General features: G+C 48.4%; 1 protein-coding gene and 1 long non-coding RNA gene across 6 annotated transcripts in view; both read left to right on the forward strand.

Annotated features, from left to right (window-relative positions):
* The window catches only part of PTPRJ (protein tyrosine phosphatase receptor type J), a 173234-nt gene that overhangs the window by 64231 nt on the left and 82998 nt on the right, over positions 1–26005 (forward strand). The window lies entirely within an intron of this gene.
* On the forward strand, positions 3292–4747 carry LOC115526107. Its single transcript, XR_003972538.1, has 2 exons — positions 3292–4002; positions 4659–4747. It is a non-coding gene; the product is annotated as an uncharacterized LOC115526107 (long non-coding RNA).

Here is a 26005-nt window from a genome sequence, read left to right on the forward strand (position 1 = left end):
TGGCAGGAGGAGGAAGAGCCCAGCTCTGAAGGAGTGGGACGGATGGATGCGGGCAGTGGGGAAGAGCCTTGGGGAGTGTGTGTCAAGTGCACTTGCCGAGGGGGCTGGCTCCACATTGCTGGCCGTCAATGACACACCCTTCATGAGTCTCCCAGGTAACAGGGAAGTGCGACCGAAAATCTTACAACATAACAAAGACCTGGCGGCCCTGTAGAAACTAGTGATGGTTGACCCGCTGTACCATCTCACATCGCCTCACTTGATGCGGTGCTTCCTTTATACGGGGCCTGGGCCACCAGTCCACAGGGGCCTGGCAGCCACACACATGAGGGAAGTAGGCTGGGGGCACTGGGGATGAGTTGGAGAGGTCATGTCCCCCAGAAGTCAACCATTCCTGCAGCCCTGGCCCTTGTTGTTAAGCGAGAACTTGGCCCCGTGTTGCAGATCTTCTGATTTGTTTTTCCCCCCGCAGAAAAGCAGAAATTTTACTTTTATGGGAAACCTCTTTCAGGAAGGCCATAGCGTGGTACCTGGCACATGACGGGCACTCAACAGGTATCCCTCCAGAATGATCAGGACTTGCTCTGTGTGGATTAGGGATTCTCCGGTGGCGGTGGGCTGCATTTTTTGCCCGGCTGATTGCCTTTTGATACAACAGTGATTCTCAGAGTCCAGGAGGCCCCACATTCTCCTGCCGGATCTCTGGGTTTAACATATACTCAACTTCTTGCTCTGCTTTCTCAGCCTCTGTGTCCCTCCCTCCCCCTAGTATGACAGCCACATCCTCTCTAGAATGTTTCTGGTGAATTCTGACCTTGGGAAGCTTGAGGGCTGGTCTTGTGATCAACGTGTGAAGTACAGTTGTCCCCCACCCCCAGCCACTGAAAGGGCCCCTGGGCTCCGTACTTCAAGGCAGATTAGCTTCCAAGGCCTGCTGACACATCCTTCTGTGGTTGCTTGCACAGGCCTTGGGGGTACGAGGGTTCCATTCCACCGGTAGGTCTCGGGGTCAGGTGACAGAGGTAGGTCCCTGAAGTCAGGTCCAGAAAAAGGCCACTGGGGCCAGCCTGTCTCTGCCCTGGGACACTGATCTCACAATCCAGCAGGATGCTGCTGGCTAGCTTGGCTCAGCCTCGCAGCATTGAAGACACAATGCATTTCAGTCCAAGGCGCTCTGTTCCCTTTCCGGGCGTCGGGAGAATGTTTTTCCAGCTCGGTTACTTGCTGGCATGCATAGGTCAACATACAAGGTGTTCTTGGAGAAACTGGAGCTGGATGTTGACTTTTGCTTCCTGGGATGTGTTCTGGGAGGAAGTGGGTTTTTAGGTTGTGGTGGGTATAGGATGTGGTCTGGAGTGATTAGTATCACACACTGTGGATGAAGTTAACAAGAATCATGGAGGTTTTTTTCCTTTTGTACTTTTGGGCTGAGGCTCCTTCAAAGGAGCTTGTGTATCAGAGATTCTGCATGTATTTTAAACATTTGTGTAGAACGTAGAGCATTCGGATTGCCTTGTTTTATGCACCAAGTATGTTTCTGGCAAGTGACTTGCTCAGTAAGACCTGGGTTTGACACTTAGTAGTTGTGTGAGCTCTAGCCAGGACACCGAACCTTGCTCTCCAGGGCTCGGATTCTGGAGGGTCAAAGGGGGAAGGGACAAAACTCATGGATCGTTGTAAGGGTTTACTGAGTTATTGCACGTAAAGCACTTTGTGTACGGTTCTTGGCACAGCGTAAGTATTTAGTAATGGTAGTTATTATCCTAATTATTAGAGAGGCATCTTGGTAATAGTAATAATGGTGGTGATGACAGTTATTGGAGGCTTACTATTTGTCACTTATTCTTCCAAGTACTTTCTGTCAATTGACTCCTTTCATCCTCACAATAACCCACCAAGGTAGGTGCTGTCATAATCTCTGTTTTATAGATGATAAAACTCAGGCACAGAGAGGTTAAGTAACTTACCCAAAGTCACCCAGCTCCCACATATGAAAAGATGATGGACTGGAGAAGCGTGGACTGAGTGGCATGTTTGCACGTCACCTCCTGACGGTGTGGCTTGTTGCAAACTACTGAGGTCTCAGCATTGCCTTCTCAACTGTGAAATGGTGCTGGTGACCCAGTCCTTGCCCCCTGATCCCCCCCTTCATTGCCTAGTGTGGTGCTTGATGGTGGGTGTGTAGGACTCAGGCGCTGATTGACTGATGATGCCAGGAGAGTGTTATGAGGGCCCAATGAGTTGTGAATCTCTGGACAAAAGGTAGTTGTTATTTTAAATGCCCCGAGGTACTTACTGTTGGGGTTTAAACACAGGGCCTGTTTTTTAGATTTCTGAACCACTTAAGAGAGAGATACAAGTTAAGAAGGCACAGATCAAAATGTCACCTTTGTTACTGATAAAAGCTCGGTTGGAGGATGTGGCTTAGGTGTGGGGTGGCACGGGCTTCCTGATAGGACTGTTATTAGCCAGATGTACCCACCCAGTCTCGGGCCGCCTTGAGCACCCAGAGGCCACCTCATATGGCATGGTGAGTTGGCCTATAGCAGTGGCGTCCCCCGCACCGCCCCCAGGAAGCTTCTGGGTGCAGGAGCGGACCGCCAGAGCGAGATGAATCACCTCTGCATGGAGGAAGTGCTGGGCGGCGAGGCAGGAGTTTTGAAGGAAAAATCCTTTTTTGGAGACCAGAAGTCGGGAAGAAGCTTACCAGCTACAATTACTGTTTAAAGAAATATCCCCCCTCCCCATAAAGCCCCCAACAACCAAACAGCCACTACCAGCTCATGATGCTACCCACGTTCCCCCCTGCGCCTTCCATGGCTGTTGCATCTTTCCACTTGCTCACACCCAAAGCCTTTGAGTCATCTTTGTTCCCTCAAGCCCCGTATCCGTCCATCTGCTAGTCTGTGGGCTCGACCCTCAAAGCAGATCCAGAATCCAACGACTTCTTCTGCCTGGCCAACTGACTAACCCGCTGGGGCAAGACGCCGTTCTCTTGTCTGGGTCCTCCTTGCTGCTCTCTTCACTTCTACCTCGGTGTTTTCTCAGTCTGTTCTCAATGAGGCAGCCAGAAGGACCCTTTTGAAAACTGAAGTGCTTTAGGGGCCCCTGGGTGGCTCAGTCAGTTAGGCCTCCGATGTAGCTCAGATCATGATCTCACGGTTCGGGAGTTCGAGCCCCGCGTCGGGCTCTGTGCTGACGGCTCAGAGCCTGGAGACTGCTTCGGATTCTGTGTCTCCCTCTCTGTCCCTCCTCTGCTCGTGCTCTCTCTCTTTCTCTCTCAAAGCATAAATAAACATTAAAAAAGAAAAGCGAAATGCTTTAAAAACTGAAAGACCACCTCCTTCCTCTGCTCCAAACACTGCCGTGATTCCTTGTTTCATCCAGACGAAAAGGCTGGGTTCTCCCAAGGGCCTGTCCATCTGGCCCCACAGCCCCCTGACCTCCTTACCTCCTCTCCCTCTACCCTCAGCCCTGCTGTCTCTGCACAGTCGCATACTCCTGCCTCACGGCTTTTCACTGCAGTTTTGCTCAGAACAGCCTCCCCAAGTCCTCACTTCCTCCAGCCTCCGAGAAGCCTGCCCTGACTTCCCCACACATGTACAGCAGCGTGCCGGTGCTCCTGATGTTCCCTCCTCTGCTCTACTTTTTGCCCGAAGCACACATCACCTCCGATAGACTGTATTGCCCTTCCCGGACTTAAAATGTGGGCTCCCTGAGGAGTCCGACCTGTTTTGTTGACTGATGCCTCTCCAGCTTCTAAGGCGGTGCCTCTAGAGCAAAGAAGGTTCAGAAGATGGCCTTGTAATGGGAGACTGTGCCACGTGCACTTGGGCCAGAGCAGGAGCAAGACGCGTGCTGCCCTAGGCTCACGGGGCTGAGGTCTCGTGGGTGAAACGACAGCATACAACTTCTGTAGCCCTCGCGGTGCCAGGCACTGCACCGAGTGCTTCCTCACGACCACCTGACCAGGCAGCTCCTGTTACCATCTTCATTTTCCAGGTGAGGAAACTGAGGCAAAGGAAGGAGGAGTAATGGACCCTAGGTGACACATGTGACTTCAGCTGTAGGTGACCACTCCTAGAGCCTGCCCTTAACCACTGCACCTTCCTTCTGCCCCCACTAACACAAACCTGAATCACGGCAAGGAACGTGAGCCCAATTTCAGTTGAGGCTGTAAAGGAGCTTTGTGGCTGATTAATGGAGGGTTCTGGGAAGCCTTCTCTGTGGAAGGAAAGTTTTATAAAGTGAAGATGCCTGGTAAATGGATGATTGCCCCCCCAAATTAGCTTGTTTTTTGGGCTGACTATGATACATCAGGCTTTCAAAAGTAGAGGGGTGTGTGTGTGTGTGTGTGTGTGTGTGTGTGTGTGTGTTTGTTTGTGTTTCTAAGTCTAAGAAGTAGATTTTTGATATTGGTAACATTCAAAATGACTGGGGTTACCAAGAATTCAAGAGGTGGGTTAACGAGACAACGTTTGAATGCAATTTTATCCTTTGAAAAACATTTTTGAGAAGTCCTGTTTCTAACCAGGAAGCTTCCTGGTTCATGAAAACTCTCTTTCCCATTAAAGTATGTATGGTCTACTGTAAACAAAGATCGAGTTCCTGTGAGCTGCTTTCTCATAACTTATAGGAGCTATTTTTTTTTTTTAAAGGATCCAAGTTCATGTTGCCACACAAACAGCAAAATAAACCGGTATGTTCCAAGAACAAACATTTGCTTTATCCACCCACAACTTGGAAAGACGCAGGGTGGAAGGAGAAATCGGAAGCCAGGGAGGTAATGCCAGAATATTTTAGCGGCTCCTATTAATTTCAGTAAGCCTGGAAGAAGCTCATAAACCTTTTAATGTTTTCATTAGAACCACCAGCTCGGAGTGCCCGGGTGGCTCAGTCGGTTGAGCGTCTGACTTCGGCTCAGGTGATGATCTCACAGTTTGTGAGTTTGAGCCCCACGTCGGGCTCTGTGCTGACAGCTCGGAGCCTGGAGCCTGCTTCAGATTCTGTGTCTCCCTCTCTCTCTGGTCCTCCCCTGCTCACGCTGTCTCTCTGTCTGTTAAAAATAAACATTAAAAAAAAAAAAAAAAAAAAAAAGGAACAACCGGCTCAACAAACTTGTTAGGAAAAGTATGATTGTAGAGATTCAGTGGGCACTTTATCTCTTGGGCAGCCGGGAGCCCCAGCCCCTTAACAAGGGAAGAGAGCTTCTGCCCCTGCCTCTCTTCCTCATCCCCACTTTTGCAGAAGGGCTCTTGTGTCCTGTGCACCTAGTGGCTTCTCAGGGAGTCTCAGGAGGGGCAGAGGCTGCTCAGTGCTCCGCCTGCCCCCCAGGTGCCTTCCTCCCTGGAGGGGTGCGCGTGTGCCGGGCCCTGTCCTGGCTCCTCCCTCACGTGGTCACTGCCAGTGTCGTTCTCAATTCCCGTCTCCTGTGTCCTTCCTGATGGAAGCCTGCTCCTCCCGGTCTCACTCCTTGTAGGGGTGGCCACGTGACCCTGTCCTGGCAAATGGTTGCACGTCGTCATCACTGGGGGAAGCTCCAGGGAAAGCCGTGTGTGTGTGTGTGTGTGTGTGTGTGTGTGTGTGTGTGTGTTGGCGGGATGGGGGGGGATAGACTCTGCTCTGCTCTCAGGGCCGTGTGCCCTTCTGACCCCAGTGTGGATGCTGTGCTTGGAGGTGTGACGTCCACAGCTGCTGCTGCTGCTAATCACAGTAATAACGACCGTGACACTGCGTCTGTGTGTCCAGGGCTCCTCCGAGCCCCTTTTATTAATGCATTTAAGATAGGTAATATGGGGCGCCTGGGTGGCGCAGTCGGTTGAGCGTCCGACTTCAGCCAGGTCACGATCTCGCGGTCCGTGAGTTCGAGCCCCGCGTCGGACTCTGGGCTGATGGCTCAGAGCCTGGAGCCTGTTTCCGATTCTGTGTCTCCCTCTCTCTCTGCCCCTCCCCCGTTCATGCTCTGTCTCTCTCTGTTCCAAAAATAAATAAACGTTTTTAAAAAAAAAAAAAAAAAAAGATAGGTAATATGATGATCTCCATCAGATGGATGAGGAAACCGAGCAGAGGAAGGAGAGTGGACCCTCCCAGGGCCCCGCGCTGAGGGAGCGACAGGACCCTGGCACCAGAATTTGTATCCGTCACCTCTCTGTCATGCCGTCATGCCGCCTCTCATGAGAGTGCAGGTCCTGTCCCGAAAAATGGGAGCAGGAAGTAGCCTTGAGCAGCCCTGAGTGTCCTGGGCTGCCTGCTTCTGGAGTACTTGTTATTCAATAACAACGAATCCCTTACTTGTTACCAGTGGCTTTACACGAATTGATGGAAGCATTCCGTCTTGTGTGACTTTGGACATGTTCCTGAACTTTTCTTCTCTTTAATTTTTTTTGAACACTTATTTACTTTTGAGGGAGAGACGGAGCGCAAGCGGGGGAGGAGCAGAGAGAGAGGGAGACACAGAATCCGAAACAGGCTCCAGGCTCCGAGCTGTCAGCACAGAGCCGGATGCGGGGCTTGAACCCATGAACCGTGAGTTCATGACCTGAGCCAAAGTCAGATGCTTAACTGACTGAGCCACCCAGGCGCCCCTTAACTTTTCTTTATTTTGGTCTTTTCATCTGTCAAATGGGGATAATAATGGCACCAACTGACGGGTTGTTTAGAAAAGCTCCGTTGTTACTGTCCTAGCATGTTATCGGCAACACTGGCAGGGAATTCATGTACTGATCTCCTACTTGGTACCAACCTCAATGAATATGGAGACAGAAATTGCCTGGGAGCGATGGGCAGGGTCCTGGGGGCAAGGAACTTAAAAAGAGAGAAGTATTGAATAGTAAGACCTTTCGTCCTTGGACAACTTTGTTTCTGAAGCACTTTTGCATACATGTGTCCCAATTTAGTCATCTCCTCCCAGCCAGATTTGCTAACAAGCACATCCCTAGGCAGAACTATTCCTTACCAGCCTGGGGCTGATATTTGTGCCTAGACAGTTTGTCCATGTGTGTGCCCAGACGGATGCAGGGGCAGCGGGTTGGCATGAATTCTGGGCTACTAGCTGGGCAGAAATGAGCAGATTGACAGGCATGAATGAGGGGGTAGGAGAATGTCTTTGGTGTCATTTCCATTGTGAAAACCAGAGAACGGATGCCTTTATTTAAAAATCTGGCTTTGGAGAAGTTAAGCCGCAAGGAGAGAGGTTTTGTCTATTTTTGTTTATTTCTAAAATTGTGACTGGAACATAGTAGGTGCTCAGGAAATATTTGCTGACCGAGTAATGAAAGGAAGTTGGCCTTCCTTGCTGTGTTGTCACTGAAAATTCTGGTTTCCACACGAGGGGCAGTGTGCTGCATAGGCTGCCGGAGGGCGGCTGTTCATGGTTCCCTTACCAGTCTCTCCTGACAGGGCGAAGTACACATTTTTAAGCTACTTTTGCTCTGACTGATACACTTGGCTGCCTAACAAAAAGCCAGAGGAGAACTAAAATTTTTAGCATCATTCAAAATGCTTGCCATTCTTCTTGCTTTGCGAAATCGTGAGCCAGTTATTTAGAGTTCATATAAAGGTCAGAACTTGATCTGCAGGAAGGAGGTTCCCCTTGGTTTATGCGAGGGGGGACTTTTCCCCCCTTCTGTTTATTTTACCCAAACGCTTCTGTTTTTCTCCCAAGCTAAAATCTGGCATTTGTTGTAGAAAGTTTCTCAGCTTATGTGTGTGTGTTTTTTTTTTTTTTTTTAAAAAGAGCTCATGTGTTTAGCTTTGGTTGTGATTCTCAGTGATTTTTCTGCTGCCTAAGAGTTGATTTTCTGCTCCTTGAAAGGCCGGCTCTTAAAGTGGGAGCCCGAAGTTCACTTTCAGTTTTAGAGGGAACTTAAAAACCATTTCCCTAGGCCTTTTAAGTGCCTCTCCAGCTTGTGTTTCCTTCTGTTTTTAGTTGATACGGGGGGCAGGGTCTCTCAAAATACATGGGGCCCTCTCCCTACCCCTCCACCCGGTTTGTGGTGTGAGATTGAGTCCCCCTTGGTCCTTCATGTGTAATTCTTTTGTGGGGAGGAGGGTGGAGAAGGCCCTTGACCCCTGGCATTGTTGCGGCCCCTCCCCTGGGGAACTGGAGGTCTCTTTCCCTAAGGGCTGGGTTCATTCAGAAAGTGGGAAGGGTTGGAACTCTGGGGGGCAGGTACGAAGGGGCTGAACACGAGGTGGAGACTGGGCTGAGGCCCAGAGACATTTTTGGCTGCAGGGTCAGTCCACTGCGGCCCAGGCGGCTACCCGGGCTTTGCCTGGTCAGGCAAGGTGGCTCGAGCCCTTCCTGCTCCACTGGGATCCTCAGAATGTTTTCCTTCACCTCAAGGGGTGGAGGATAAACCCTACCAGTCAGCCAGTTTAAAGGAGGAGGTGAGGGGCACCTGGGTGGCTCAGTAGGTTGAGCATCCGACTTCAGCTTAGGTCATGATGTCATGGTTTGTGGGTTCGAGCCCCACGTCGGGCTCTGTGCTGAGAGCTCAGAGCCTGGAGCCTGTTTCGGATTCTGTGTCTCCCTCTCTCTCTGCCCCCTCTGCCCTAAAAAATAAATAAACATTAAAAAAAAAAAAAAAAAAAGGAGTTGCTGGGCACAGGGATTCTCTCCAGCCCCAGCAGGGCTTAGACCTGTTCTCCCAGCAGGCTTGGTTCTTTAGGCCTTTGCAGGCCTCCTGGCCCCTCAGGGAGGAGGGGTCCCTCCCACCACCCCTTGTCCTACTCTGCATGCTTCTCGTCTTCGTTCTCTCTCCCTGTGGAACCCTCCAGTTTTTTCTCCATGACACAGATTTGCATTTCAAGTTCTACAGCTGCACGTGTTTTTTCCTGTTGGTAAACTGTTTATCTTCTGGTAGAGTTTAAACCTTTCAAAGCGAATGTCTTTCTGTGATGCTGTGACCTATTTGTATAGTGCATTACAGATTACAAAGCGCTTTCCTGCCTTGTCTTACTGAGGAGTGGTGACAAGGGCAGACACCCAGGTAGCACTCACTGGGGGGATGGACTGTGTCCGAGAACCGTAGAGTGCTGCCTTGTACTCTTGCCGCCCCCTGTGCTGCTCTCGCCCCTGTTACAAAGCGGGGAGAGCTGAGGCACGACGGCTAAAGGATACTCCCGAGGCCACATATCTGCCAGATGGAAAGCTGGGATTTTCACCCAGGCAGATGAGCTCCAGAATCCTGACGTTTTTAGCCACGATACCATACTGACCCTCGTAGTAGCAAAACAGGATTAGGATTTGCCGCTCTTCGTTCTCAAAATCAAAAACCCAGTAAAAACCCAAACAAAACAAAAACCCAAAAACCTTCTCTTGAAAAACTTCGGAAGTAATCACCGCAGGAAAAGCTTAAATGATGTAGGTGCGTAAAAGCCGAGAGTGAGAATGCCCCCCTTCCCCCCCCACCCCCTCGCCCCAGCCCGTGCCTGTGCTCCCGCTGCTCTCAGACAGACCAGAGTGTTAACAGGGGAGGTCCTTGCAGACCATCCATCTAGAATCATTATGTACTTTATACGTTAAGTATGAGAACATACGCAATTAGACTAACGGGACCTCACCATAGACCTGCAGGTGGTGGGAGGGAAGTGCAGGTGTTAAGTCTACTCAAGGGCACACGGTGACTTAGAAGGAGAATCTGGACTTGAACCCAGATTTCATCTCTTACTGTGACCAGCCTCATGGGGAACTAGCCAGAGGCTGGTTTCCTAAGAACTGTCCCGCTGTATTGTCGCCAGATGGTCTTTGACACAGTTGTGGGCACCTTCCAGGGTCATCATTAAAAAGGGAATAGGCTTCGGGCAAGAGCTGAATAATGCAAATCTTCAGTTTCGGTTTAGAAAATCCGAAACTTGCGGTGGGGATATAGAAAAAAAGGAAGTAGAATGATTGTCTTTCTCCCTCTTCTTTCTTCCAGAGAGAGAAGGGGTTTAGGAGGCCTCCTGGAAAACAGTCCAGGAGAGTCCTTTCCTGTGATAAAACCAACCCCTCCCCCTCCCCCAGGGTAATTACAGAGCCTGGGGCCTGGAACCGTCCTCACCAGTCTGAGGAGACACCATTCTGCAAACAATGGGGGGAAGGAAAGGAAGGCAATGCGTTTGCCAATGGTGCCGATGACTTCCTCAAATGCAAGGCTCAGGCTGTACTTAGAAAATCCCTGCTCTGAGGTCCCCCTGGTAGGACGTGCAGATAGGATTTGCTTTCACTCTCTGCGTCCTATTGTCCAGGGCAGAAAATTTCAGACTATGGATGGGCCCTCTGACTCTGAATTCATATGGAAGTTTGAAAGCAAAGGAATCTTAAGTCTAGGGAGCCTTTCTCTTTTTCTGGATTTGACTGATCAGGAAACAGTAATTATCCAAACCACAGCTCTGTACCAAGAGGCAAACCACAGGAAAAAGAAATCTGAACAAGTCAAGAAAATAGAGGTCCCGCAAAGCATGCTTCAATGTTTTCCTCAGAGGAGAGTCTCCTTAGTCGTGTTTTAAAGACTTTGGTCCAGTAAATATAGCTCTTCTGGCTTCCCATGCTGCAGCAGAGAAGCAGAAAGTTGGAGGGAATGGGGCAGTCAGGGTGGAGATCAGAGACCCTGGAAAAAGAAGAAGCACGTGTTTAAACACCTCTGCCCCCCCCCCCCCCCCCACAGGGAGACTTAGGTGCCCGGTTTCTAACAAGAGTGCAGAAGGCCTGGGAAATGTAATTCAGCCCGGTATGTAATATGAGTGGCTGCTAGTAATATGAGTGGGCATGGCCACAAGATTCAGTGATGATAAGGGTAATATTATTGTTATTAAATTTTTTTTAATGTTTGTTTATTTTTGAGAGAGAGAGAGAGACAGAGCACAAGCAGGGAAGAGGCAGAGAGAGAGGGAGACACAGAACCTGAAGCAGGCTCCAGGCTCTGAGCTGATAGCACAGAGCCCGATGTGGGGCTCGAACTCATGTACTGTGAGATCATGACCTGAGCTGAAGTTGGACGCTTAACCGACCGAGCCACCCAGGCGCCCCTGTGAGGGTAATATTATTAAACTTAGAGTACAGTAGACCCTTGAACAAGGCAGGGTAATAGAGGCACTGACCCTCTCCCCTCTTTTAGTTGAAAACATGCCTATAAACTGAACTACTAATAGCCTACTGTTGACTGCAAGCCTTACTGATGACAGAAACAGCCGATCAGGACACGTTTTGTCTGTTATATGTATTGTATATTGTCTTCGTACAACAAAGTAAGCTAGAGAAAAGAAAATGTTACCAAGAAAATCACAGGGCAGGGGTGCTTGGGTGGCTCAGTCTGTTAAGCGCCCGACTGTTGCTTTGGGCTCAGGTCATGATCTCATGGTTGTGAGATGGAGCCTGCTTGGGGTTCTCTCTCTTCCCTCTCCCTCTGCCCCTCTCCCATCCGCAAAAAGCACAGGGGAGAGAAGATACATTTACAGTGCCGTACTGTATTTATTGAAAAAAAATAAACCCCTGTGTAAGTGGACCTGCACAGTTCAAACCTGTGTTGTTCAAGGGTCAGCTGTACTCAGTTTAAGAAGACAAGAGGGTGTGTGATACATACGGATTTCCGTCATTTATTTCTCATTTGGAGAGGCAGTGCCAGGTTGATTGATTATTGATTGGATAGCTGGCCTCTTCCAGACAGCAGGCACTGCATACGCATTTCTTAGTCAGCTGGCACAGGTCGAGAAGCGGTCAGGTTGCTGAGGATGGGTGGGACAGACAAGGTCTGTCCGCAGGGAGTTTGCGCTTTAGTGGCGGTGAGAACGATGTCATTGGTGCAGAGGTGAGAGGGAGAGCTGAGGCAGGAGAGCCCAGAGCCAGGATGAGCTGGGCCGTGAAGCTGATTCCACCACTTGCCTGAGCAAGGGGTGCTGGCTGGGTCCCTCTCCTCCCTACTCTGCACTTTGCTCATGTGTGAAATGAGGACCATGAAAGTTGCTCCCCGTGGAGCTCTCCCAGGAAGATTCAGCAAGAAAAGGCAAGGAAACTGCCTTTGCACACAGCCTGGCATATCCCGATAGCAGATAGCCGCTGGCTGTCTTCTTATTTTTATTCTCCTTCACATTCCCAATCTGCCCCATGGGGAACTCCAGGACGCTTTCTCGAGAGGAAGGGATCTTTGAACCCAATGGGGAAGTCATCGTAGTAGGTGCAAAAGAGGTGCCACCAGGTGAGAATAATTCCAAAGGGCTGTGATGAAAAGTGTGTTGACAGTTAATTTGTCTTTGTGGAATGCCATATGGCCTGAGGACGGTGGGAAAATGCAACTTGACTGTGTAATACTTTGATGTTGGACCCAGGTCGCCATTAATGGTGCCAAGTGGGAACACAATCAGTTGGAGCATAGATTCTTGATGGGAAATCGGTGCTGTGGGAGAAGTGCTGTTTAGTTGGAATCATGAGTGGAGATTATTCCTGGAGTCATCCCGAAATATGGGGCACAAAGTGGTACTTACCTGTCACGTTGGGGAATATCTCCATTTCTCAGTAAGCCTCCCTCAGCTAGTTACTCTTCCGTGGTTGAAACAGGTACCGTCTGTTACTGAGCATCAGGGAAAATATTATATTTAGGGGCTCCACAGAATGGAAAGTCTACGTCCTGAAATGTTGTATCACTAGAAGGGCGGTGAGAAATGGTGCATGGGACTTGGGACTTACTGAGGGAACAGCAGATTTGGGTCTCCCAGCTCAGGCTCACTCTCTCATAATGTGGAGCAGCGGCGCTATTTAAATTGTTTTTCTTTCACTTCTTCCCTCCCTTTGGCAGGTAGAGTTTAATTCACTCAAGGAAGAAGCTTATATGATGGGACCTCCACGCCGTTTTGATTTTGCCACTGCTGGTAATCTGATTTTAAACAGGAATATGTCATTGCTCAGAGTTTCTGTTTTTATGTGTTACTCTTTGTGGAAAATTTCTTGATGTATACCTCATTATTTACCCCCTGGCAATTCACCAATAGCAGCAAATCTCATTCGTTGTTATTGTTTGGAGGAGCAGACTATTTTTATATTTTTCTTTTTTTTTTTTTTTTTTTTTTAATTTTTTTTTTTTTTTTCAACGTTTATTTATTTTTGGGACAGAGAGAGACAGAGCATGAACGGGGGAGGGGCAGAGAGAGAGGGAGACACAGAATCGGAAACAGGCTCCAGGCTCTGAGCCATCAGCCCAGAGCCCGACGCGGGGCTCGAACTCACGGACCGCGAGATCGTGACCTGGCTGAAGTCGGACGCTTAACCGACTGCGCCACCCAGGCGCCCCTATATTTTTCAATTAAAAGTGGCTTTGACGTTTTCAACCGCAGAGGGAAATTTGATGAGTTAGTGTCATAGGATAGCTGGTCTGAATGTCACGTGATTGTGCTAATTGCCGTAGCAATAATGTGTATTATTACCTGTTTTCCGGGGGGGGGGAGGTAGGGGGACTTGGTTTCCCTGAGATTTCATAATTCTTAGTTCACTAGCACTGCAGACAAGTTAATAGAACAGTTAGAGAATTTGCCATTCACCTTTCTTCCAGTGTGGAGAGTCCTCTACAAGGTTCTGTATGGATGTACCAGGTCATAATAGCGAGGGCTAGAGCTCAATTGAGCTCTTTCTACAAAACAGTGTGAGAAATACCAGCGGAGGTGGCAGTGAAGCATCAAACCACTAGGTCCTTGGCACTGTGCTTAGTACTGGGGTGACTTTTAAAAATAATCCTGACAACCACCCGAATAGAGAGAACGCTACATCATACCCATTTGCAGGTGAGGAAACGCACAGAGAAGGTTGGCAGTTTTAACCTAGAGGGGTCTAATTCAACAGCCAAATGTTTTATGTGACTTTTTCTGATCTGGCCTTCTAAACATGGTGTCCTGTGACTCCTGGTGCGTGAGATGATTATAGAAGCAACCCTGATGAGTATTTATTTATTTATTAAAAAACTTTTTTAAAAATTAGTTTTCTTTATTTTTGAGAGGCAGAGAGAGACGGAGCACAAGTGGGGGAGGGGCAGAGAGAGAGGGAGACACAGAACCCGAAGCAGCTCCAGGCTCCAGGCTCCGAGCTGTCAGCACAGAGCCCGACGCGGGGCCCGAACTCACGAACCGTGAGATCATGACCTGAGCCGAAGTCGGATGCTCAACCGACTGAGCCACCCAGGCGCCCCGAATATGCATTTTAATAGTCACTTGTCTTAATATGTATTAGGGAAAAACCATAGAGCAGCGAACCTCATGGTTTTTTGGATCGTATCACATAGGGTGAAGCTAAATTCATTTCAGTAAAATGTGTAAGAAAAATATTAAACTGATAAAATGTGGGTGGTTTGTGACTGTGGCCAACACAATGGTGGTGGTACCTGAACGCCCCAGTAATTTCAGGGATGGATCTGTTCGCAGATGCCAGTGTTTTGTTGATGTGTGCTGCTGATCAGGGCCCTTACAGCCGGCGGGGGGTGTCTCCTTTTGCCTGCACATTCTGTTTGGTCCTCCTGGAGTCACACGCTGGGAACCTGCATGCGTCTTTCTCATTCTCTCTGGTATCTTCTTCTGCAGGTTAAACATCCCCAGCCATCTCCACCATTCCCCGCATGCCTCGGTCAGTCCTGCCCTAGTCCTTCCTTACTTACAGTATCTGTCCTAATGTGGGCATCCCACATGAGGTCGTATTTCCTCCTGCGATCTTGGGCCATATGACCTCCCATATGACCTCCCTCCCGTTTCCCCATCTCTTGCTGTTTTTCTCATGAGCCACTCACCTCTGTTTTCTCATCTGTAAGATGGAGAGATAGCCTGTCTGGAAAGCACTTCACAAAGTGTTTATAGTACACAGACCACTGTTGCTGCTGGCAAGTCACTTTGCGGCTCGTGGGACATATTCTCTGATTATGGCTTGTTTGATAGGAAATAGTCAACTGTGACTTGAAAATGGACAGTTTTAGGACTTTGGGCCTCATAGCGAAAGGACCCCTTCCCAATTCCCTTTATCATTTTTTCCTCTCAAAAAAAAAAAAAAAAGAGATGTTTTACATCTTTTCACTTTCGAGTTCAGTTTCTCTCTTCTGCTTTTTTTGGGGTGATGGTTAAAGTTACTTGAAAAAAAATTTTATGTGCATGTGCTATAACCTAAACCTACGTAGCTGAATGTGTCTAAAAGGTTTTCCTCATATTTTTAGTTGACCCGTTCACTTTATAAGTCATTAGGACATTATAGTTAAGACGCTTGCAGCATTTTATGTATGTTTTACACAGCAAAATGATACTTAACAGCATATTAAATTTTTTTAAACTATAGAGTGAAATGTTATCCAAATTTTAAAAACTAGGGAAAAAAGTGTTTAAAGTACTTTAAATTTGAGAACTTGAGGTATCTTCATGTGTTCTGTGTTATCAGTTTATATTAGTAGTGGTAACGATTTCAGCTAACATGTTGGAACATGGGACTAATTTGTGCAGAAGTATATTTAGAGCCCTTTTTTTAATTAACAGTTTTTTGTTAATGTTTATTTTTGAGAGAGAGAGAGAGAGAGCACGTGTGCATGCCTGCGAGAGCAGGAGTGGGGCAGAGAGAGAGGGAAGATGTGAAGCAGGCTCCTCACTGACAGTAGAGAGAGCCCCGTGTGGGGCTCGAACTCACAAACCACTCACTCAAGACCATGACTTGAGCCAAAGCCTGATCCGTAACCGACTGAGCTACCCAGATGCCCTAGAGCCTTTTACTCAATTAGAATTACTCATATCATGTTTGGATTTGTAATTATCCGGCATGGGCCCAAATTAATATACGGTGTTTAGAGTCTAGGCAACAATGCATTGGGTAAGCTGGCATCCTTTAATTGTTGTAGGGTCTCTGAATTTGAGCAAAGTGTGCTAACTTTTCTGAGCCTTAGTCTCCTCATGCATCGAATGGAATAATTAGACCCTTTCTCCTTGTAACTTAGTAGGGTGTTAGTCAAGGTAATGTGAAAAGGATCTGTCATTGTACCAATGCAGTTCGGGCAAAACCATGTTTGGTATGAATGTCCCCATCCTGGAGGCTTTGAACCTTAGGTCTTAGGTTAGTGCTTCACAGGTTTTTTGACCCTCTTGTTTGATGTTCTCTGAAGTGCACTGTGGTGTAGTTTTTAGGTATTTTTGAGAATACTAAAGCACTTGCCAAAATAATTGACCAGTCTGTGGAATGTCACCATATTAGGCCTAGGAGTCAGTGCTCTCAGCAAGGGATTGCTCAGGGATTGCTATCAGACCGGATTTTCTTTGCTGATAGGGAAGTTTGTGAGAGCATATCATACCAGATGAGGTGTTAGCTTAAGGAGGAGAACAAAAAAAAGGATACTGGCGACTTCTTGAATCTCCAAGATTCTCTGGTCCTTGTTTAGAACTCGCAGCTGTCTTTTAGCCTCTTATGCCTTTTCCAGAATACTCGAATATTTTGATGTATGGTGATATCCCTTACCTGCTCCAAAGCCCTTGGTGGCTGCTGCTTTCTGCACGTTTTACTTTGGCTTCCAAGTTCCTTACTGTAGCTCCTTTCCCAGCCTCACTCCTCTACACATAGGTCATGTTCTCCTTACTGTTTTCCAGCCTACTGTTTCCTCTGCGAGTGCCGGGGGTTGGGGCCTTCTGCATGGAATACTCTTTCTTCCCAGCTGTATCTACTAAAGTCTTGGTCATCTGGTTTGTTCCTGAAACCTTTTGCGGTCTTTCCTCAATCCCAAGCAGGCATGCTTTTTCTCTTCTTGGGACTACTCTGTGGGAAGAGCATGGTGTCTTGACCTGGATTCAAATTTCGACCCGTGAGTTTCCCTGAGTAATGATCTTGGGTGGGTCAGTTCACGTGCTTACAGCCTTAAAACACCCAAATTCCATGAAACAGGACAGCCGGAGTGCTTCACACAGGGCCTGGACTTAGGTTCTCGCCCAGCATTGGTGTCTTACTTTTTCTTTCCCTGATGGTTTTTACATTTGCTCTTGCATTAGAGTATTTTTTTTTATCATGTCTTGTTTTAATAAATTATAATCTTATGGAGGAAGACTGTATCTTTTCTTTGTTTCTCAAAGAGTGCCTATCACAGTGCATTCACAGAAATGGGTGTTTTGCTGATCTCCGTAGATTCAAGTGGTTCTGGAGTCATTCTGGTTAGGGGATGGTATTGGAGAGCTCTTGTGTTCAAAGGGCCTACTTCCCCTTTTTCATCCTTGTATTTCTGTCTTCTCCCTATCTTTTAGCTTCCATTTTTACTTCCTTTAGTACTGAGAAAGAGCCAAGCTCACTTCAAAGAGTTGACTTCAAAGCCCCTTTGGCCGAGAATTGCTCGCCGCAGAAGCCTATAGGAGTTGGCGTCAATGGAAGACCTTGTGTTGGTTGCATTTAAAAGTTTTTTGGGACTTCTATTTTTATAATCCTTTTAAAGGGGAAAGGGGGGAGGGTTACAGAAACATCTGCTTCTTAAAAAAAAAAAAAAAAATCAAACATAAGCCAGCGTGAGTCCAAAAAAAGTTGAGATCTCTTAAAAGAAAAAAAAAAGTGATTTTCTAATTGGTGGAAATGAGTAAGTCTTTTTTCTCAAAAAAGTTACTTTTGCCGTTTTGTCCTAGTTACAAGGGCTTGGGACAGAAATATAGTCTTAACTCCTGTGCAACGTTTTCCAAGATGGCTCCAAGACGGTTGCAGGTTACGTAGCCGAAAACAGGGTTTGGGCCTAGCGAGACCTCACACTCAGCTCTCCTTTGAGCCGTGCGTGTGGGCCGAAGGAGAGGGCAGAGATTACAGAGCAGTGATGTCCCACCATGGACACTTTGATGCTCTTGTTTGTTGACTTTTTGAGGCTTGGAGTGAGGGACTCTTCCAGGAATGGGAAGTGGAACCCTCCTGCTTTCTATGGTAGTCCCAGATATATTTACTGAAGGCCTACTGTGTTTCAGCACCTTGCCAAACCTCCCTGACAGCCTTAGTGCGCAGGCTCCTGAGCCAAGCTCTTCATGATTTCGCTTCTGCCACCCGACTAGTCATACCCCCTCTGCTCCAGCCCGAGACTTTGTGCGAATCTTTCCAGCGTGCTCCCAAACCCTTATGTCTTATTGGCCTGATGAATCCTCACTCTCCTGGTTTAAGGGTTAATCCTTTAGAGAACCTTCCCCCAATTTCCCCTCAGCTGGCTGCTTTGTTCTCAAATATGACCTGGGAACATCAATTAGGACGTTTATTTTATTCTTCGGTAATTATCTGTTTACACTTCTCTCTTTGCAAATTGCAAGTCTTTTGAGGGTTCAATGAATGGAATAAACAAGTGCTGTAGGAATTGAAACTAGGTGGAGGTTAGGTTATCCGGGAGAGATCTGACTCAAATCTGTAAAGATTTGATACAGTTTGTTCGCAAAATGTAAGGGGATGGGCTGAGGCAGTTCAGGCTGTGAAGAGACAAGGGTGGGAAAACATCTTTGAGTCCAATGGAGACAGGCCTCAAATGGCAGTCAAGATGTTCGGCCATTTTTACCAGGGGGAATGAGATGATTAAAGCAGAATTCTTAGGAAGCTCTGCCTGGGTAGTAGTGAGCAAGACGGATTTAAGGGGTAGTAAGGGGGGACCAGGAAGGCCAGGTAGGAGAAGATTGCTGAGGTCTGGGAATGAGGCAACAAGGGTGCAGAATCTGGCGTCACCCGACTATGTTCTGCCACCTGTTTCTGTACAGTCAGAGAGCTAAGAAAATATGTTGTGACGTGTGGAAATTATATGCGATTCAGATGTCAGTGTCCATGGATAAGGTTTTGTTGGAACACAGCCATGCTTATTCATTTACATATTGTCTGTGGCTGCTTTCACACACTCTCATCAGCCTTGAGGAGTTGCAACAGAGACTGTGTGGCCTGCAGAGGTGAAAGTATTTACTCTCTGGCCCTTTACAGAGTAAGGTTGCTGACCCTGGGGTTGGGCCAACCAGGGTGAGTAAGGATGTGAATGGGGAGGAAGAGACAGGCAGGGTCAAGGGACAGTTCAGAGGAAGAAGCAGTGGAGGAGAGTTTTTCCAAGTCATTGCTCTTCCCTTCTTCTGTGTAATTCCATGTCTTGGGGGTGGTGCTCTAGATGGGGCATCGTTAGGGCAGCAGGGTGTGGAAGTGCAAAAGGGTTGTGCTTTCATGATGCACACATCCTGGGCCCATCTGGGTGGTTCCAAGTCCAATGTGGGCTCCTCGTGCCTTGACCAGGGACAGCTTGCCGGCTCCTAGGGGCGGGACAAGATGGGGGTGAGGCCAAAGGGTCCACATCTGACTGAGAGCTTTTGGGGGCGACTGTGTTCTACAGAGAGGACAGGAGTGGTGGAGGGGCTTTCAAGGAGGCCGCCTTCTACCCCCTGCAGCTTCCCAAGGGTGTGTTTGTGCGTGACCTGGGCAGTTGGGAGCTCTTTGTGGCTGGTGTTGACACATCGTTTCCCTGCCTTTGGGGCCCAGAGAGGAAGCTGATGACTCCCTTTAGCCTAAGTGAGGAGAAGGCTGGTAGGCCAACTTCCCTGCTGTCCTGTGTCTGCCTGGGGGCAAGTGTCACCCACGGAGCTCTTTGAGGAGGAACAGATACAAAGAAGGAGCGTGGGGTGAGAGGGAGGTCGGGGTGAGAGGGAGGTCCGAGGGAAAACAAAATAGCCTGAGGCATGTCCCCAGTGAGGGAAAAGGCATGACTTTCACCCAGCCTTAGGAATGCCAGATGGGCATCTCAGGCGCCATGAGTCAGAGACGACATGCCCATCGGTCCAGGACAGATCCTGGGGACTGACCGACCATTACCACTTCTGGAAAAATGTTCGTTGTCGGAGGAAACTTTGGGAGGGTCTGGTCTAAGCCTCTTGTTTTATCGGTGAGAAACCTGAGGCCCCAGATGGACGGATTTACCAGACCTGGTTGCTGATGGAAGTGGGGTTTAATTTCAGGCCTTTTAGGATTATTGCTGAGCAATTCCTAACTTTTTTGAACGTGTGTCACGTGCCAGAGGCTTTATATGCATCTTTAGCCTTCCTGACGACGTTGGGAAGTAGCTACTGTCCCTATTTTATAGATCGGGAAGGTGAGGCTTGGAAAGGCTGATTTGCCCATGACCCAATAATGGCAAATGGCAATTAGACCTTCGTCAGCCTCACTCCAGGCCCTGTGTTCTTAAGCAATAGGTGTACGTATAGCATACAGCTGAGCTGCTTCCTAGCTCCTGTTCCCAGAGTGTCCGCTCCATTGTCTGTTTCTGTTCATCCACTAAATGTGTACCGAGTACTTGTGAGATGTCAGGAGGATACCGGGTTAGGTGAGGACACGCAGGATACACCATCTTGGTTTTGGCCAAGCCAAGGGGAATGCCAAAGCCAGCCAGGGTAGGGAATGATTGTTGCATGGCGTCCCCCTTCCCACCCTCCTGGCCTCAGCTCCAAGATCCCCTTGTCTGCGAAGCCGCCCCTGACCCCTCAGGCAGGTTGATTTCTCCCACTTTGGGGCTCCCACAGTGCCCCATGCTCTGTCTTTTAGCACTCACAGTGTACTGTGTCTTCCGGGGACTCTCAGGCTAAGAGCGTGTGTATTTATCTTCGTCCCGCCATCCATGAGCACAGTGCTCAGCATCTTGGGGCACTTGGCAAGTGCTGAGTGAATGAATGAATAGATGAATGAATGCAAACTCAACTGTCAGTGGTGCTCTGACTTTACTTTGCAAATGAATCACTGGAGGCACTAGTTAAAGATTCAAGCTCCCGAGTTCTACCCCTTGGCGATTACCCCTAGGTTTGAGAGAGGACCCCAGATTCTGAAGTTCCCTGCGGCACCCAGGTGTTTGTGATGCAGGTGGTCTACAAGCCACACTTGGAGCAACTCTGGCACAGGTGCCAAGCTTTCTGGACTAGAGACAGGAACCAGACCTTAAAAATAGCACTCCATTCATCTGCTTGTGCTGAGACGCCAAGTGCCCCCTCCTGCTGGTGACAGGTCCGGATGTGGGCCAGTTCTCAGCCCAGGGAAAATGAACAGTGTCTTCTCCGTGGCGTCCAGAACAGTCTGAGTCAGTGGAATGTGCCGGCCAGTCAGGCAGAAGGGAACTTCTACTTCTTTTTTAAACCTTGGTGGGAACTGTGTTGGCAAGGCAAACCAGGAGGAGAGGAAGCACGATGGGGGTTTGGGGTTGGCCGACGTCGGAGGGCTGGCTGTACTTTGGGTGGCCACCGAGGGCCATTGCTATATATGCCCCTTTCCTCTTGAAATAGTCACTTCCCCGGCTGGGGTGTGTGTTGCTTGGCCGCCACAAATACATGGCCGTTGTTCAAGGAGGCCTCCTGGGATGTTAAAAAGAGAGAACGGGGCTGGGCTTGGGCCAGGGCTTTCTCTGGAAGACAAGAGAGCTGCCTTTGCCCCTGTCACACCTCTGACTCATTGTAAGATTCGGAGGGAGTGGCTCTGGGGCCTTAGGCTGGCTTTTCCATCTGTAGAATGAGGTGGGGGGTGATGGGGCAGAGTAATAAAGCTTGTTTCTTCTCCTGAAAGGGTGTTTCGAGGCCAGGATTGAACACAGGGACTCTGTTGTGGGTCTGAAGCTACTGATGGAGGCGCAGGAAGCTCGAATTTTGGTGTTAACTCTTTTAGGGTACGTGAGTCGAATGGTGCCAGGTCTCCTGGTTTTCTGTGATGACAGGCCACTAGAGTATCAGCTCCCGGAGGCAGAAGGCAGGGACATGGTCTTTCTTTCTTCTTCATCTCTGGGTCCCTGCCGCTGAGCCCTGGGCTTGGCACACAGTAAGCCTCCATAAATATTTATAGAGCTAATAGCCACAAACACTTGGTGCCTACTAGGCATCAGGCCCCATATCTCTCTTGTCTTCTTCACAGATGGGCTGTTTCAGAAGGGGGACATGATGAGCAGGACGTTTTTGAAGGAAGAAGCCAAGCTCATACCTCTGTTTTCACCATTTTACCTCTTTCCTCTTCCTTCCATGTAGGACTATCAGAAGTGAAGGAAATGGCACAAATCTTTATGATGGAACGAACCATACTAAGGAGTCAGGGGACTGGGGTTCAAGTTGTGAGTTATCACTTCCTCGGCACGTCGCTTATTAACCTCTCCCAGGCTCCGTGTCCTCATCCGTCAAAGAGATGGCTGATACCCACCCAGGCCACCTCTCAAGGACCCGCGTGAGGCTCACGCAAGACAGTGTATGGGAATGTGCCGTAGTTGCAGGGGGAGGGGGCTGCCGAAGTGATCGTGCGTGTAAACAGGGAGGGGTGGAAGCCTCTGGGTGAAAGGAATCTAGCCTCAGTGGTGAGCTCTCGACTCTTCTACGGCAGGTCACCCCTCCCCCGCCCCTGCCCGTGTCCGCAAGTATTTTGGTATTAAGAAAACACCCCCTATTTTATTGTGAAACCCTTAAATTAGTGACTCCCAGGCTGGCTGAATTAGGTTTGCCAGGGAAACCACATGCCCCTGTGCACATGTCTGCACAGGGCTTCGTCTTTCCCCTAGTGCTTGGCACGCCCTGACATTCTAGTGTACGTTTACTTGTGTGTGTGTGTGTGTGTGTGTGTGTGTGTGTGTGTGTGTGGCCGTGGCCTCCCGCCCCCAAGAGAATGTGAGCCACACGAGGGCAGGGCTCTGTTTTGTGCACTGTGAAATTCCCAGCACCTGGAGCAGTTTCTGGCACATAGTGGGCGCCCAGTAAATATCTGGGTGAATAAATGAGTGAATGAATCCTCACGTTCAGCAGATGTGAACTTCTTTGACTTTAGTCTCAGCTGGTGTTTCTCAAAGAGTGTTCCTAGGACCTCTGGGGGTTCCTGAGACCCTTCCAGGGGTCTGTGCAGTCAGAACTACTGTCCTAATGAGACTATTATCTGTCTTTTCCTTTCATTCTCTCATGAGTGCAAGTCCTAGTGAACCAGTATTTTCCAAGGAAGCAATGCATGATGGATGGCACAGAGCCATGCAGGGGGAAAAAGAACTGTTCCAAGTGCGATGGATGGAAAGGCCCCTCGCTTTTCACACGACAGAACGTGAAAAATCACGGACGCAGTTTTAGATTCTACAGTGCAGCCAGCTTTTCAAAAAACGACCTACCATTTGTCCAGTTTTGGTGTGGTGTCAAAGAAAATTAGACAGATTACTGAAAAGTCTATGAAAATATTCCCTTTTCCGACTACACGTGTGTGCGAGGCCAGGATTTCTTCAAAGACTGCAGGCCCCGAGACCATCTTATCGTAGAGCGAATGAGGAAGCACGGTGAGAAATTAGCTGTGTCTTACTCGGCCAGACATTAAAGAGCTTGGCAAAAATCTCAAATGATGCCACTCCTCTCACCAGTTCCTTTCCATACTGGAAGATATGTTCCATAAATGTTGTTTTGTTAACAGATAATGGGTTTATTATGAACAAAAGTTCTTTGGGGTCCTCAGTAAGTTTTAAGACCGTCAAGAGTCTTGAGCCCAAACGGTTTAGGAGGCCCGGTTTAGGCCGGAGCCCCGCAGGCCATAGAAGGGGCTGTGTCGACCCTGCAGCTCACACCAGGATTCCTTTCCAGGCAGGTGACTGCTGTTTACAGAGCATCCCTGTGTCAGGAGCTGCCTGTCAGAATGACATGCTTGCCTTCTAGTTGCATGGCTCTGGGCACGTTGTGTCTCCCTGGGCCTTGCGCTTCTGATTTCTTAAAATTGGGCTTGGGAGGGATGCTCAGCCCCCACCCCACCTGAGGGTGCCTCAGTCAGTCAAAGGTCCTACTCTTAGTTTCAGCTCAGGTCGTGATCTCACGGTTTGTGAGTTTGAGCCCCGCATCGGCCTCTGTGCTGACTGTGCGGAGCCTGCTTGGGATTCTCTCTCTCAACCTCTCTCTCTGCCCCTCCCCTGCTCATGTGCTCTCTCTCTCTCTCTCTCTGTCTAAATAGATAAACTGAAAAAAAAAATAAAAAAGAATTGGGCCTGGGGACTGGGTCTGAAATATGTCTTCCTGACATATTTATGTTTAATTTTTGAACCCTTCTCCGCGTGTCAGCTCTGTTCCCCCTTCTGAAAGAGATGGGTGAGACGCGACCCAGTGATGGGTTCCAGGGAAGTGATGGGGCTTGAAGCTGGACGGGGTCAGCCTGTGAGGGAGCGGGGACTACTGCATCTTACAGGTGGCAAGCTGAGGCTTGGACCCAAGGCAAGTGACATTGGTGGAGGTTCAATTACCTTGGGTCTGGGTCCCAGACTGTCTCCAGCCTCTAGCCTTACCTCATGGTCTGTGATGACGGCACTGACCTCACATGGGGCCTTTCCTGGGATTTATTGAGCAACTGAGGTCAGTGGCCTGGGGCCACCTGTCCTTCCTGACCAGCCAGTGACTCTGCAGGAAGACACTGTGCGTGTGTGTTTGTTTTCATTGCTCCTGTATGACTTCCTGCTGTCTTCTCAGTGCAACAACGCTTTCAGAAAAAGACTCTGTATTTTCCCATGTTGAGCCATGAAATACATTGAAATCTGGTTTTTTCCCCCTCCAGTCTGAAAATATTTCCCTATCATGATGCCCCCAGAGAATTGTACACCTTATAGAAAATGGGCAGAAATGGGGTATGGAGAATTACATGAACCAGTGCACCCCAAGCACTGATTACCTTGTTGCCTGCAGAGCAAGAGCAGTAATAAAATTAAAGTCATACATGATTATCATGGTCAGTGCTGTTTCTCTTTAACAACTAAAAAAGTTTTTTTTAAATGTTTATTTTTTGAGAGAGACAGAGCGTGAGTGGGGGAGGGGCAGAGAGAGAGGGAGACACAGAATCTGAAGCAGGTTCCAGGCTCTGAGCTGTCAGCACAGAGCCTGACACGGGGCTCGAACCCACAAACCATGAGATCACTAGCTGAGCTGAAGTTGAGTGCTCAACCGACTGAGCCAACCAGGCGTCCCCTTAGCAGTTTTGATAATTGATTTGTACATCCCATTCTGCCAGTTTTTTTCTGCAACTAAAATGCGTTGAATTCTAGTGTGCCAGGCAAAGTGATGAATTTTCTGTCCTGTGATGAATGTGGTTAGAAATGCATAGGACTTAAGTTCCCAAACATTGGCCTACAGATGGGTGCAGAGCTTGTGAAAAGTTCCTAACTGTCCATGTTAAAAAGAGAAACTCTCTCCCCCTCCTCCACTTGTGCTCTCTCTCTCTGAAAAAACAAACTTAAAAATAAAAAGAGAAAAATAAGGATAACCCCCTGAGATTCTCATGACACTAATTCAGTTCAAAGGACCATCGTTTCATCAGAATATATCCTTCCTGTCTTTTTATGGGGAAAGTGTTTCCTTTTGTGTAAGAAGAATGATAGTAGGTAGTAAGTACCCTTTATTTGGAAAAGTAAAAAGTTGTAACCCTTTGGTTGACCCTTAATGTTTTGGGTGTGTAATGTTTGAAACTGCATTGATCTGTGAAATCCAAAAACCTGGTAGATAAAACCATAAACTGTCACAGTTAGAGGGGCCTGAACAAAGAGCCCAGAATGTGCCCCTCATTTTACAGGCAGGGCAGGGGCCTAAGACTCCGAGAAAGCATGTGACTTGCCCAGTGTCCCACAGCAAATCTGAGGTGAGTCAAGGCTAAGACCCAGAAAGGATGGCTGTGAGCTTCGGTTTTGAGTCAACCGCCCCTCTATTCAAATTCTGCCTCTGCCACTTACAGGCTGATCTCTTATCTCTGAAATTGGGGTACCTGCCAAAGGAGTCAACATGAAGATTTAATGAGATGATTTGATTTGGGAGAGAGTTTGGTGCAAGGGTAGAGGAAACCTTCTCTTCGCCTCCCCTTCCTCATTAGTAAATAGGTTCTTATGATAGGTCAGTGTGTGACATCCGTCAGAAGGTCCCCACGTTTCCTACTTGTGTTTCTAAGTAACCCCAGCTTTTCCTTGGCTTCCCAGTCCTTTCTTGGTGATCTCTCTCTTCAACTTTGAATGATTTTAAAGATCTGATTTGAGCCTGTCTGCCGCCAGTCCCAGGCACAGGTCCTAGGTGGGAGGGTGGGATAAAAAGGGCTTGCCAGGGT

The sequence above is a fragment of the Lynx canadensis genome, chromosome D1, assembly GCF_007474595.2.
Source record: "Lynx canadensis isolate LIC74 chromosome D1, mLynCan4.pri.v2, whole genome shotgun sequence".
Classification (NCBI taxonomy): Eukaryota; Metazoa; Chordata; class Mammalia; order Carnivora; family Felidae; genus Lynx; species Lynx canadensis.